Below are 13,000 nucleotides of genomic sequence, written 5' to 3'. Positions count from 1 at the left end.
ATGAAATTTGGTATGTACGTAGCTGAAGACCCAGAATAACATATAGGCTACTTTTTATCCCGGAGTTCCCGCGGGATTGATAGGGTTTCCATGCGGACGAAGTCGCGGGCGGCTTCTAGTAAAGAATAACAAAAGGATGGAAATCATCACACGAATCATGTTGACAACAAAAGTGAAAGGTGAACCTTTACCATAGTTCATCTGGGTAACGGACGCCATTGATATTTAGTACTGTCACGAACAAAAATGATAGTCTGTCATTTATTTATTTAAGAAGAAATAAATGACAGACTAACACTCTAGAAACGGCTCTAAATAGAATAGAATTGAATAGATTTATTTTCAAAATTGGATACAAGGTATCACTCACTTAATTCTAATTATAACTACTACCGCTTCAAATGAGCATGTGTAGATGAAGCGGCGGAACAAACTACACTGCAGCCAATCATGTTTTTATACATAATAATAACTCACTAGGCCACGTTCAGCTGTCTGGGGTTAATGATGGTATTGAGATTCACACCTGCAAGGAGATTCCCAAGTTTATTAGCATTTTCTTTAGTCGCCTTTAACGTCATCTATGGAGTGGTCCTATTCTAATGCGGCGGAAAATTATAATGAACATTATATGTAAAAATATTTATAATTTATTATATTTTTTAAGAATTTGTGATTATTAAAATAAGGTATATATTATGTTTTTTTTAATTATAATAATTTGGTATTTATTGGTAATTTTCGAATAGCACTATGCACTTCTTATTTGACATCCATGTCTGAATTCATTGATTGAACATAGGTTCGAGTAACATTCAGAAGACTACAATTTGCTGACTAAAAATAATTATAAAGTAAAATAGCTGAACGTGACCTATCAGTCTTTACGAGACTGTTGGCTCTGTCTACCCCACAAGGTACAAAGACGTGATTATATGTATGCGTATAAAAGTAATTCTATGGTCGTCTATGGTTACAAATGTACAGTTATATAATATTATGGTTCATTGAATCATCTATGTCGAAGTTTTAATCACGATTGTGATAGGCCTATTGCAATATAATGAAGCCGATATTGTTACATGGGATGTAAATGAGACGAATGGACTGAATGTTGTAAGAATTAACGTAATCTATAGATGTCATTATAATTTTTAATGATTTGGCCTTTTTTGGATAATGATAATCGATCAATAACCACTTTAAGAGGTTTTAAAGACTGCATACCTAAATAGGAACATTTGTTTTGTTTGTTTTTATTCTTTCGGAAATTCAAGTCACTCTAGTATAACAGATAAGTACTGCACAAATTATATGACGACTGAGTTCCTACCAAAAGTTCTATATTAGAGACTAGAAGATTTTAGAAAATGTACAGGCAACACTTTAGTAGTTTCCAAAAAACATAAATGTAAATAAAATCAGTCACCCAATCCAGGGTCCATGGTTAAAGGCATACACCAGGCTCAATCCAGGCTCCGGAGTGGTGAGGATGCAACCGTGACTAAATGGCAAGAGGAAGAACAAGTAAATAAAATACGGTCAAATTGGAACCTCCTCCTCTTTTGAAGTCGGTTAATAATTATTATTTTCATCTGTATAATTTCACGTGTCGTGTGGTTCCCGGCACCATTATAAAAATAGGACCACTCCATCTCTTTCTCATGGATGTCGTAAAAGGCGACTAAGGGATAGGTTTATAAACTTAGGATTCCTCTTTTAGGCGATGGGCTAGCAACCTGTCACTATTTGAATCTCAGTTCTATCATTAAGCCAAATAGCTGAACGTGGCCATTCAGTCTTTTCAAGACTGTTGGCTCTGTCTACCTCGCAAGGGATATAGACGTGACCATATGTATGTATGTATGTATAATTTCACAGACAAATAAAAGTTGTAAGTCAAGTATTAATAAAATTATGCACATATTATGTAATAATTATGGCTGAATTACGTATTGTTGTTGGGTTTTCAATTGCATAATTATTGTACTAATATTTAATTTTACTCTATGACCTTTTTAATGTTGCCATAAATAATAATAACTCTGTTATTTTGACTTACGTACATACTTACGTTTGATTTGTTAACTGATGCTCTTACAGTGAAGGAAACATCGCGAGGAGAGTTGCGAATTACGGTAAAAGAACCTGGGTGACCGAGCGGTGCTCGGTGGACGTTAGAGAAACATAAAAATTTAGTCATTCATTCATATAATCATGTTTATAGCCCTTGCGGGTAGACATAGCTGAAAGCTGTCTCGAAAGGCTGATAACCCACGTTCAACGGGAAGGCTTAACGATAGAATTAAGATTCAAATAGTGACAGACTTGCTAGCCCATCGCCTAAAAGAAGAATCACAAGTTGATAAGCCTATCCTTTAGACGCCATAACGACATCCATGGGGGAAAAAATATAAAAATAATGATAAAAAATAGTAAAAACAAACAATAACATCAAACCCCACCAAAAATGGTAAAGGCTATAAAAACTATTAATGCATTAAAAATTGAGTTTTAAGACGGAACAAAAGATATCTTGAATCATGAAATTATTGATCAAGCAAAACTAGAATGCAGAAATTGTGGCAAGTGTGTATATGTAAAAGAGAGAATAATGTATATTTCTTATGGCTGCTGCCTTGCACGCATCTAATACGCCTTGTAAAATACTTGTAATATTTTCAATCAATACATTAAGTTTGTGTGTAGGTATGAATAAAATTAAATGAATTTTTGGATAGGTACCTAATTCGTATAACCAATAACGTCATACATTGATTAAAATTTGTATTGTATGTAAATACATTTTTGATACAAAAAAGATGAGTGACAGTCGCGGTCATTGAAATTCTTGACTGAAGTATTTTGAAAATTCGTACTGAACACCCGAAGGTTAGGTTAGTTTTTTATTTTATTAGTTTTATATCTTGATATGGATTCATTAATTCAATATATTTATTGAATTGCTCCTTTTGTTGGTTAAAAATGATACAAATTAAATCATTTTTATTTGCTGTAATATTTCCTTATACTTGAGAAAATTTTATTGAAAATTGAATGAAATTTGTATCATATATATATTTTTTTGTATAATATCTTTAGGAACTGAAATAAAGGTACACAATCTTGACACGACTTTTAATCAAATAATACATTTGTCAAATAGTATTTCACTAGTACCTACGCTGTTATTTCATTATCATATTATGTTATTTGATTTATCTCATTACGACTAAAAATTAATAAATAACAAATTTATTTATTATATGTATACATATAATCACTCTTGCGGGGAGAGAGAGCCAACAGTCTTGCAAAGACTGTAAGCTGAGATTGTCGCCTATCGCCTACAAGAAGAATTCCAGTTTATTAGCCTTTCCCTTAGTCACCTTTTACGACATCCATGGGAAAAATATGGAGTGGCCCTATTCTAAGTGCCAAAAACTACACGGCACTTTTTTGTTGTTTTCAAAGGGGGAAATATTTTTTTTAACAACAGCCTTCCGGGAAGTATTGGACTTTGGACAAAGTCACAAAGCAGAAGGTAGTATAGCCAGCAGTTACATCCGTGACGTCACAGCACGTAAGAGCGGTCAGAACGGGGTCATTGCGCCGGCGCTGGTCACTGGCCAGCTGTGACCTACTGCCGCTAAATGTAAATAGCTGATTTTTAATTAAAAAAAAAAAAATTTGGATGTGGAAGAGAGCGTTTCTGCCATTTCGTATTTAACTAAGTAATTAAAAAAAAAATACATTAAAAGTATCTTGGGGATTGAACGTCATCATTTGTTATTTATCTTTTGTGCGGTGTATCAATTCAATATTTTTTAATTTATTTTTTTGACCACTCTTCGGTTTTCATGGGACGATAACTAAAACAGGTTTTAAAAGAGTTTTATTTGTAACTTTTTTTGCCGCGTAATTTGACACGCGACATTCAGGGTCTATTCATATCTATGGTTTATGATATTGAATTTCGAATAAAGTAACAAACAATATATTTAAAAAAAAATTGTATTACTGGTAAGAACTGGTGAATGCTGGGTTGCCAGATCATAATAGCCGGACAGACGTGCTCATTTGACCTAAGGTTTGGGTAATTATGCCGGACGTTTTTTCATTTCTCAGAGACTCGATTCGAGAAACAAAAAAAATCTTGCTCGATCGAATGAACATCTTTTTTTTGATTGTCTATTACATGAAGCTGAGCGTGGCCTGTCAGTCTCTTCAGGACTGTTGGCTCTGTCTACCCCTTAGGGGATATAGACGTGACTTTATGTATGTATCTATGTATTACATGTGGTATGTAGGTTTTTTATGTGGTCTTCGAATGCGCTAAGAGAGGATTTATCGAAATTTCTGTAGAAAGCAAATTAACGAGATGTCTAATTACTGTTTCCTTTAGTTTAACATAACTAATTCTATATTATAACTCTAAAAATAGTATTTCGAGCGGTCAATACGTCTTCTAGAAAGTGCGTTAAAGGCTTCAGGTTTGTTTAACCTGGTTCCCCGTTCGAAACCGGTCCGAGAGACCGCGACCCAGTGATCTGTCATTCCGTTACGTCAGTCAATTGCGTGATTATCACGGTTACGGTAGACGCCGGTCCCGGGTTAGAACATAAATATTGGTTTAAGAATTATTGCCATGAACATCGGAATCAATATGAGTTTATAAAAGATGCACGATTGAAATATCAACCAGCAGCCTTCTTTATGTGATACTAGAGGCCGCCCGCGACTTCGTCCGCATGGAAACACTATGAATCCCGCGGGAACTCGGGATAAAAAGTAGCTTATATGGTATTCTGGGTCTTCAGCTATCTACATACCAAATTTCATCGTAATCGGTTCAGTAGTTTTTGCGTGAAATAGTAACAAACATCAATATTGACATCCTGACATACTCACAAACTTTCGCATTTATAATATTAGTAGGATGTGCACCAAGAGGAATTTATTGTTCTACGCATAGCCGCAGGCATATTTTGATAATTATAATAATATATTAATAATAGAATATGCCTGCGCATATGCAGATGAATGCATTAGAAATAATATGTTTCACCTGAAACTAAAGGAATTCAGGACGCAGTTTTCTGCACAGATGTAAATCTGTCAAATGAATTGATAAGTATGAAAAATGGAATCATCAATCATCAGTTTCGATGTCACAGTCATCAGTGCTTACCACTTCTATGGTCTTGCATTATTTCGAATTCTATAAGCGTATGACGTTTTTATTCCTTACGGGGTAGACAAAGCGTAGTCACGAGATCCGAAGGCCACGTTTCGCTGACGGTATTAGTTTTACTTCTTGTTTTTTTGTATGAGATTTTTCAGTGTACTAGTTTTTTTCAGTGTACTAGTTTTCAAGAATATTAATAAATATGAAATAGTTTAAGGACTTTCCCTTGCAAAATACTATACGGACCTACATAATACCTAAACAGAAAATTTAAGGCAAATAAAAAAAAAATACCTAAAAAATTAAAGCATCTTCAAGTCAGAAATCCACCATTTTTATAGGATAAACTTGTAAAATAAAACTTACAGCATTCCATTCTGCTGTGAAATGTACCTAACACCCCGTGTAAAATGATGACTCAGAATGATGGTTATAACAGAAAAAAAGGCGACAATTATGACGTTCTTAACGTGAAAAAACATGATGTTCTATATCATTTTTCATAACCTCTACTTTGTCTATTGTTCACATATTTTTTATAATAAAAAAACATTTGTATTGAAATTAACCGGAATAATTTATGAGTTTTTGTCCTTTTCATGTTTTTCAAAACTTTGGCGTTTAATTATATTTGTAACTAGCTGTGCCCGCGACTTCGTCCGCGTGGAATAGTTATTTTGGGCATTGGCGCCCTCAAGGATGAATAATTTTCACCGATTTTTTCACAAATTCCATTATTTCTTTGCTCCTTAAATGGTCTATTCAACGCAAAAAGAATTCTTCAATTCGAACCAGTAGTTCCTGAGATTAGCGCTTTCACACAAACAAACTCTTCACTCTTATAATATTAGTATAGATTAATAGCGCATGATTGAATGATGGAATTAAATTGATACATCTCATAATTATTTTGAAAACAAATGAACCTTTAGGTCTTAGGGAAGGCTTAGTTAAACAAAATGCCTTTTGTCTGAGTCTGAGTCTTTTTATAATGCCACGAGTTTTAACTGAATTTTAAACTTAACGCGTTGCATCATAATATAACATATAGACACGTTTATATCCCCTGCGGGGTAGCCAGAGCCAACAGTCTCAAAGAGACTGACATGTCACATTCAGCTGTATGGCTTTACAAAGGAATTGAGATACAAATAGTGACAGGTTGCTAGCCCATCGCCTAAAAGAGGGATCCCAAGTATACAAGTCTATCCTTTAGTCGCCTTAGACGACATCTATGGGAAAGAGATGGGGTGGTCCTATTCTTTTTGCTATTAGTACCGGGAACCACACGGCGTTGCATTATACTATTTTATAAATACTAAGGTAATAAACGTTAAGGTATTATTACCTTTGTTTATCTTGGACGTTTCGAATCATATTACGATGATTTGTGGTCGCTCTGTGACCATGGATCATTGTAACATGATTCTAATATCATCGAAAATACCTGTGGTATTTATAAATGACACTAGTTTTTCTAGCAAACTATGTGTTCATGTCTATTACTCTATTTTTATGCCGTGTGGTTCCCGGCACCAGTACAAAAAAGAATAGGACCACTCCATCTCTTTCCTATATATGTCGTAAAAGGCGACTAAGGGATAGGCTTACAAACTTGGGATTCTTTTTTTAGGCGATGGGCTAGCAACCTGCCACTATTTGAATCTCAATTCTATCATTAAACCAAATAGCTGAGCGTGGCCTATCAGTCTTTTTAAGACTGTTGGCTCTGTCTGCCCCACAAGTGATATAGACATGACCATATGTATGTATGTCTATTACTCTATTACGCATTCTTTCTAAAACGCTTACAGGACACGTGATATGAGCACATGTTCGCTTAATTTATGTACGATTCAAACGGTGATCCAATTATCTATACCTGATTATCCCAATTAAAATTATAAATGCGAAAGTATGTTTATATGTTTGTTTGTTGCCTCTTCACGCGTTATCTACTGAACCATAATCTTCTTTGAAATTCTGCATCTTTCTTTATATAAAATTCTCGTGTCACAATGTTTGTCTCCGTACTCCTCTGAAACCGACCGATTACCGATTTTAACCAAATTTTGCATGCATATTCAGTAGGTCTGAGAATCGGCTAACATCTATTTTTCATACCCCTAAGTGTTAAGGGTTACCCTTAACATTTTTTTAAATTACTTAAGAAATATTTATATGGCAAAACAACGTTTGCCGGGACAGCTAGTAAGTATATATAATTAAGAGTATGAAGAAAGATATGCGGTCCCGGCAAACACTATAATTCCCGTACGCTTTGCGAAAAACATGTCTCGTTTTATGTAGTGGCGCTAAATTCAAGGGGGCGAATGATTGAAAGCTATGTTTTTAGGATAACTAGCTCAGGAAGATGATGATTAGGCCGTGTGGTTCCTGGCATTTCAGAATAGGTCTTATAAATTAGTTTTACATTCCATTCATGTTTTTTTTAATGTAGACAATGTGCATTCTTCCACGATTAAGATTTAAGAGATCTATATTTGTAAATAGACGTCCGGTGAAAATGCTGCAGTGTAGTTTGTTCCGCCGCTTCTTCTACACATGCGCTTTGGAAGTGGTAGTAGTTATAATTAGATTTAAGTGATGTGACGTCAATAACCTTGTATACAATTTTGAAGAAATCTATTCTATTCTGTTCTTCGTCTCTTTCCTTTAGATGTCGTAAAAGGCGACTAAGACGCTATAATAAAGTTTGGATTCTTCTTTTAGCCGATAGACTAGCAACCTGATCTTAATTCCATCATTAAGCCGTACAGCTAAACGTGACGTGATTATGTGTATGTATACATGTATGTATCGAATTAGCGAGAAAGTAAAGTCTAGCAAAAACATAATTTCGATATAATGATTCCAATCCCGAGAGGTCCGTACGGTAATGACTTTCCGTGTTTATTTCCTTTATAATGTTACTAGCTTTTGCGCGCGGCTCCGCCTGCGTTACAATTAAACTCCAATCGTTCACGCGGTTATTTCGGTTGGAGTCATCTGTGGCGCAGCGGTAATACGCTTGTCTGTGACATCGGAGGTCCCAGGTTCGAATCCCGGTGATGGCATGATGAGAAACGAACTTTCTCTGATTGGACTGGGTCTTGGATGTTTATCTGTCTAAGTATTTATTATAAAACTAGCTGTGCCCGCGACTTCGTCCGCATGGAATAGTTATTTTGGGCATCATTGAAGCCCTTAAGGATGAATAAGTTTTCCCATTTTTTTTTTCACATTTTCCATTATTCCTCCGCTCCTAATAGTTGCAGTGTGATGTTATATAGCCTAAAGCCTTCCTCGATAAATGGTATATTTAACACAAAAATATTTTTGTAATTCGAACCAGTAGTTCCTGAGATTAGCGCGTTCAATCAAACAAACAAAATCTTCAACTTTATAAATTAGTATAGATTGTGGGACACTTCAACATCACTTAATTAATAAATTGTCATATCTTTTGGTTTCACAACATTGGTTGACGTCAAAATAATTACTAATAACTAAGTTTCCTGCCGCTTCCAAAGCGTCAGTGCAGAAGAAACGGTAATAAAATGCACTGCAGCATTTTCTTCTTTTTTTATAGATAGTACCTATAAGTTTTTAAAAATAAAATAGAACTGAATGTTTATCAACCCGCACTTTAAACGAATAAACTATTTAAAAGACTTCGAAATGACAAAGGTATTTTTTTAAGTTTTAATTTTCTATTCAACGCAAGAGGCATCATGTAACGAACATTGTTTAACCAAACCATAAAAAAATATTGTTGAGTATTAAAAAAGAAATTTATTGCTGTGGATATTAAAAAAAAAAGAACTTTAAATTTCTTAACGCCTACAGGATAGTCTTTAAATACTGAGATAAATAAAATTCACAGAACACTCTTAAGAAGCTAAAGTTCCGCCTTCTCCTCTCTTCTTCTCTTCCCCTCTACAAAATAGAGACTATCAACAGAATCGTCACGTCAAAATCATCAATAACCCCCCTAGTTTTCACAACATCATCGTCCCGCCATATATATTTGCGGCGAATCTTCGTTGCGCAGGCGTCAAGGGCATGTTACGAAGGCACGCGTGCCCAGAATGGGTAGTGAAGGTTAATTTCACTAGCAAAACCTCTGGAATACTAAACGAAGTGACTGGCTTTCGGTCAGTGACCAGGGGAAGTGGAAAGGAATTCATGGAAGGTTAAGTCCAGCTGATTTTTTTTGCCGTGTGGTTCCCGGCACCAATACAAAAAAAGAATAGGACATCTCCATCTCTTTCCCATGGATGTCGTAAAAGGCGACCAAGAAATAGGCTTACAAACTTGGGATTCGTTTTTAGGCGATTGGCTAGCAACCTGTCACTATTTGAATCTCAATTCTATCATTAAGCCAAATGGCTGAACGTGGCCATTCAGTCTTTTCAAGACTGTTGGCTCTGTCTACCCCGCAAGGGATATAGACGTGACCATATGTATGTATATATGATTTTTTTCCCGCGCTTTTGGATTGGGATTGAGATTGTCCGTTTACGCGATAGGCAAGCTCGCATTGTCACACTATCTCAATTGCATTTATTCATACTTTTTCATGAATGAGTATTATGATGTTGGACATCGTCATCGGACATTACAGTTTAAAAATCTATTAAACGTTTTCCTCATTTTCCAGAGATTAGAAATGTAAATATATATGAGGCAAATTTGAAAGAAACTATTGAATAATTGGATAGAATACTGTTAGTCCGTCTCCCACACAAAAGCTAAATCTCACTCCTGTTTTTCCAATTTGTCAAATTATTTCTATTTTTTTTTATTCCTTCTTTGAATAATAATGATCGTTATTAAAAAAAATATATAAGACAATTACTTGTTACTTACCATAAAAAAATTTCATGGTCGTTCTAGGAAGCATCAATTATAAAGTTTGTAATGTCTGATAAAGTGATATTATGATCCTAGGATCTCTGTGTTCATACCAAATTCTAATTTTTTATTCATTATTATAGGACATTTCAATATTACTTTATAATTGTCTTATATCTTTTGGTTTTACAACATTGGTTGACGTAAAATAAATAACTTAAAACTAAGTTTACTGCCGCTTCCAAAGCGTCAGTACAGAAGAAGCGGTAACAAAATGCACTGTAGCATTTTTTTCAATAACCTCAACTTCACAATTATCCAAACTTAGATTAGGTTTTCATCAAGTTTTTTATCTAATTTTATTCAATCAAAATATTATAAAAATAAACATTTTAAAGCTTACTTAAAAAATATTCATATTAGCGACATCAAAACGTATTGGTCATTCTAACCCAGCGTTTAACATCACTTCCTGTCTAACCACAGATGTTAGCCAACCTCAGATGTACTCGTGTATAACAATTAAGTGATAATCATCAGCAAAGGGCCATTGTTTCAGTTTCAGTCACGCAATATTAGTTATTATTTTTAATTTCGCAAAGATAATATTTTTCAATCGCACTTATAACAGAATATAACGTTCTTATTATTTTAATTATTTGTGTATTTTATTAATATTAGATTAATGGAGTATAATAAGTCTGTGTATAGATTAGCTTTTGCCTGTACATACATACATGTATAAAGTCACGCCTATATCCCTTGCGGGGTAGACAAAGCCAGCAAACGCTGTGTGTTACTGCTTCTTCTGCACTTACGCTTTGGAAGCGGCAGTTAACTTAGTTGTAAGTAATTTATTTGACGTCAACCAATGTTGTGAAACCAAAAGAAAAGACAATTATTAAGTGACATTGAAATGTCCCATAATAATAAATAAAAATTTTGAATCTCGAAAAGACTTAAAGGGCACGTTCAGCTATTTGGCTTAATGATATGATTGAGATTTAAATAGTAACAGATTGCTAGCCATCGCCTACAAGAATAATTTAAGTTTATAAGCGTATCCCTTAGTCACCTTATATTTTTCAAATAATTTCAGCTCTGTACAGCAAAGTTTCGATAGTTGTCTGTTTGTCGAATCCAATATTATATATCAATTAGGTTTATCAAGTTTTATATATATCTTGTGCTAGCGACATCGCTTCCGTTATCCGGTAGTCCGGTAGTCACCACCATCACATCTTAAGGGTTAAAAATAATTTCGCAGTTCTGCTCTCTCAGGAGTTAAAAAAGTGTAAGTATTTTTATCAACAAATGTAACTATTCCAAGTAACATGCGAGTATTTTCATACTTAAGCGTAGGCAACCCTAACGATTAAAACCAATATTTTGGCACAAAATAATTCTCTTTTTCTCCTTAAGTAGCTGGTTCAATTCAAAGCCTTGGGTTGTCATAATTTTCGAATAAACCGAGTGATAATTAATTTTGGCAATTATGTAAAGTTTTAACGGTCGGCTGCTTGACATCAACCCAATTGGGATGAACTAGTTGTTCATGTTTGTATTATTAAGATTTCTATAATTTTTTATTATTTAGAAATCGTTTATGTTATCAACAGAAGAGTGAAAGGATAATAATAAATCATTTGTATTAAATTTTGACGCTGTTTCTTTGTCACGCTTTAGTGTCACGCCTTATTTTTAAATTATTCTTGTAATTGTAATAGCAGTTTTTAAGTATCATAAAATATACATGCAAAAATGTTCCGATTTTTCACTCACAGGCCATAAGATTTGTTGTTTTATTCAATATTTTTTTTATATCCTCAAAGGGTAGGAAGTTTAACATTTTTATTAGTTAATATTTATTCTTTTTAAAAAGTTCACCAAAATATAAATATAAATAAAAATAAAACATTAAAAAAAATGAGAACGCATGACAAACATCTCACCGAAATGTATAGTTTCACCTCCTTTTACTTTTGATGTTTCTGCACAGTTCACTGGCACAAAATCGCACTTCTTAAAAAGAATAAACTAATCACAGGCAATACTAAAAAAAAAGAAGAAATTTTGGCTGCGGATCGACAGCGCGTTCGATTTGACAGATGTTCAAATTTGAAAATAGAACGTTTTCTTTTACCGCAACGTCGCGCGCGACCCGAGGCTTACTCTACACTGGCAGCCACAATGCTCTCTCCTGATTGAACATAGATATAATAACCTTGAGATGTGGCAAACTTTTTTCCGTTTAATAAATATTAATAAACTTTTTTACTGACAAATCATTTGCATACAATTAACATTGCTTTAAAATATTACAAGGAAACATTGTAAATATTTGCAAATCATGATTGAAACGCATGAAATATAAAACTGAATCTAGTCTAGGTGCTTTTGTTTGATTCATTAAAGTCTTGAATTCAATATTGTTGTAAATTCCAGTTTTATATACATACCTACGTTATATATGTTTTAATCAGCCAGATAAAATAATTTTACTTATTTAATATCTATGAAAGCTTAAATATTTGTATAGATTTTTTTCATTAAGTGTATGAACTGATTTTGATTTAATCACGTGTGTATTCTTTGCATGGAAGACGCAGCCAACAGTCTTGATAAAACTGAAAATAAATCGGAATAGTAGACGATGAGCTAGCTACCTGTCACTATCTGAATCTTGATTCCATCATTTAATCCATACAGCTGAACGTGGTCTTTCAGTCTTTTAAAAGCTATTAACTCTGTCTACCCCGCAAGGGATATAGACGTGATTATGTATGTGTAAATAAATACGATCTGAATTAAAATATATCTCTATCTGTACGTTTATATGTCTACGTTGTACGTAGCGTGACGTCACACGAAATGAGACACCTTTCTCCGTACAGTTTTGAACACGACTGAGTTACGCCAATTATTGTATCGATTTCATGTTGATCAATCAAAGAA

The 13,000-nt window shown here is 34.0% G+C and overlaps 1 protein-coding gene across 1 annotated transcript in view; it reads right to left on the bottom strand.

Annotated features, from left to right (window-relative positions):
- LOC106133034 (ABC transporter G family member 23) overlaps positions 1-12,240 on the bottom strand; it is a 32,748-nt gene extending 20,508 nt beyond the window's left edge. The window contains exon 1 of the mRNA XM_013332624.2: positions 11,998-12,240. The gene's annotated coding sequence lies outside the window, so the exon portion shown is untranslated. The remainder of the gene's footprint in view (positions 1-11,997) is intronic.
- Positions 12,241-13,000: the final 760 nt, after the last annotated feature.

The sequence above is a fragment of the Amyelois transitella genome, chromosome 23, assembly GCF_032362555.1.
Source record: "Amyelois transitella isolate CPQ chromosome 23, ilAmyTran1.1, whole genome shotgun sequence".
In the NCBI taxonomy this organism is placed as follows: Eukaryota; Metazoa; Arthropoda; class Insecta; order Lepidoptera; family Pyralidae; genus Amyelois; species Amyelois transitella.
This window is presented reverse-complemented; position numbering and strand designations above follow the sequence as displayed.